The sequence below is a fragment of the Lynx canadensis genome, chromosome A1, assembly GCF_007474595.2.
Source record: "Lynx canadensis isolate LIC74 chromosome A1, mLynCan4.pri.v2, whole genome shotgun sequence".
NCBI lineage: Eukaryota > Metazoa > Chordata > Mammalia > Carnivora > Felidae > Lynx > Lynx canadensis.
In genome coordinates this window covers 191,860,066-191,862,956 of record NC_044303.2, presented here as the reverse complement: position 1 = coordinate 191,862,956, position 2,891 = coordinate 191,860,066, and the positions used below count along the sequence as shown (strand labels likewise).

Below are 2,891 nucleotides of genomic sequence, written 5' to 3'. Positions count from 1 at the left end.
AGGGGTAGGATTACCATGTTTGAAATCTTAGGCTGCTTCTATTCTTCTACAGATTTTCAATGAATTCTGGAGACAAAAATATAGGACAAAATAAATATTCACATATTTCTGCCTTCAGTTAAAGTCTGGTATCATTTTTATAAGTATTTGAGAATTCACACATACTGGAGCTGTCATGGTAATTCAAGGTTTGGAGAAGAAGGAACATTTCTGGTTTTGTTATTTGCTTTGCAAAGCTCGGCCTTTATGAATACATATTTTTGGAGTTTTGCCACAGAATCTGTACCTTAGGTTTCCGATTCATACCCCAGAGTATTAGCTAGATAAAGGAGTTTGTTCCATTTTGATATTGTGCATGTTTGCATGTGCTTTAATCTTAACATGTCCCGACGTTATTTAATTTACTCGTGTGTCCAATAGAGTCTATCAAGTAGACCAGCTTTTTGTGATTTTTATCACTATAAATCAAAAACTTCAGATACAGGCATGAAGTATCTATTGAAAATAATCAGAAAATAGAATTGTTTCTTAAATTGTTAGTACGTGATAGTATGAATGGTAGACTGGGTATCTAACTGTAATAATCTCAATAATAATAGGAATCTTATTGTGTTTATTAGACTCATTTATTTTTGGAGATTTATCAGCTTATAGGGAAGTACATCCCAAGAGACAATGGTAAAACAAAACCATTATGAAAATATCAACGCTTTCTTCAAAGTTTTTGTTTGTTTTAAGCAAATTACATACAGGATCTACTAATCTTAATAACAAAATTTGTGAATTAAATGGTGTTATTCCCAGATGAAAACAAGTTTCATAGAGATTAAATATCTTGCCCAAGGACCTGCAACTCATGTAGGACAGGGCTGGTACTGAGAGCTCGATCAGACTGATTTTCAGCCTCATTATTTTAACTCCTCTCATTTTCTCAACAAGAATGGTTGGAAAAATTGGCAGCTTAGAGAACTGAAGACTGAAATGTGTATGAAATGGAATTGTTGTAGGATCTATGATGATGAAATGGTTGAGCTCATTTTTCATGGCTCCATATGGCCTAGTTAGAACCAATGAGTAGATGTAAGCATGAAAGTTTCAGTTCTGATACTTTCATTTAAGAAAATGGCGAGGCTTCTTCCAGGACGAATGAACTCACTGTCATTGGAAACAACTGTTCTCAGACTGCAGACAAAAGTCAAGTAGAAAAGGTCCTCATGGGAACAAAGGTATCGTGCTAGATGATTTCTAAAGTTCTATCCACTGCTAAGATTCCACATTTTAAGTATTTGCAAGTGTTTATGGGTTGAGACAAAGAGGAAATATTAACAATTTCTACTTTTTGAGATTCCTACATATAGAGAATTCACTTTATGCTAGTTACTCTGTTGAATTTGTTAATATTTTCTTTTGAAGGAAGGGAGAGGCGAGTTTTAACAAGTTCTTATACTCAACATCATCTTTTGGTTTTTATTCTGTAGGAGGTGAGGTACATTTGATTTTTTTGGTAATAATTTCAGGTAGAAGTTGGTACTTTAAAGAACCCTCGAGAGAAGTAAAATGTTAGCTTTTGAAATGGGATTCATTCTGGACTTGTTTTTCTGAAATTTTTACAAATCTCACATCTTCTTAGGGAGCATAAAAATGGACTGCTCTCCTTTGAATGTTCATTGAAGTTTCAAAGCAAATAACATAATTATTTTTAAAAACATGCTAGAGCAGGAAGAAGATAGTTATTTGACTTTTATTTCTTTAAGACCTCAAGTATTTATTTTTTAAATATTTATTCATTTAAATTCAAATTAGTTAACATACAGTGTAGTATTGGTTTCAGGAGTAGAACCGAGTGATTCAAGACTTACGTAAAATACCCAGTGCTCATCCCAACAAGTGCCCTCCTTAATGCCCATCACCCATTTAGACTGTCCCTCCACCCAACACCCCTCCAGTTTGTTCCTGTATTTAAGAGTATCTTATGGTTTGCCTCCCTCTCTCTTTTCATATTATTTTTCATTCCTTTCTTTGTTCATCTGTTTTGTTTCTTACATTCTACAAATGAGTGAAATCGCGTGATATTTGTCTTGCTCTGACTTGTTTCACTTAGCATAATACACTCTAGTTCTATCCATGTTGTTGCAAATGGCAAGATTTAATTCTTTTTTATTGCTGAATGATATTCCATTGTGTGTGTGTGTGTGTGTGTGTGTGTATGCACACACATCTCTATCCATTCATCAGTCACTGGACAGTTATTTGACTTTTAAAAAGACAGAAGTAGCAAAAACTATACATTATTTGATTGCTTTGAAAATTGTTGGGTGCATCTGCTTAAAATATTTTTTTCTACTTAGTGTGAAAAATAAAGCACCATTTAGGTAACCTTTCTTGTCAATCATGTTTTACTTGTATTTTTAGTGGACTTATTCCGTCTTGAAGATTCTGTTATGCCTCCCTGGTCAACCTTCACCAGCAACCTCCAATCTTCCCATGTACTATTATAAAGATGTATTGCTGTCAATGTAAATAATAAACTAATTATTATAGCTATGAAATTAATCACTTCTCGGCCTTTTGGCTAAGATCACGTGTAGTATCTGTTCTTATCAGTTTAAAACTATGAAATTAGTCCTTGTATTTATTTGGAAGAATGTAAAGAGGGAGTAAGTGGTAGGCAATGGGCAGTTTCTTCTTACTTTGAATGTATAAGTTTTATCAGATGAGGCAGGAAGAGTTGATAAAGTTTATGGGAAGTAACTAATTTTGACTCTTTGGACTGAAAGTAATAGCATTCACAATATAGGATTGTGAAAACTCAGGGCCATTTGGATAGATAGCCTCTGAAGAAGTTGAATTTTCTTAGGTGATCAGTGGAGATTGTTGCATGGGTGCTGAGA

General features: G+C 33.8%; 1 pseudogene; it reads left to right on the top strand.

Annotated features, from left to right (window-relative positions):
* Nucleotides 1-2,552: 2,552 nt before the first annotated feature.
* Nucleotides 2,553-2,650, top strand: LOC115527020 (annotated as a pseudogene).
* Nucleotides 2,651-2,891: the final 241 nt, after the last annotated feature.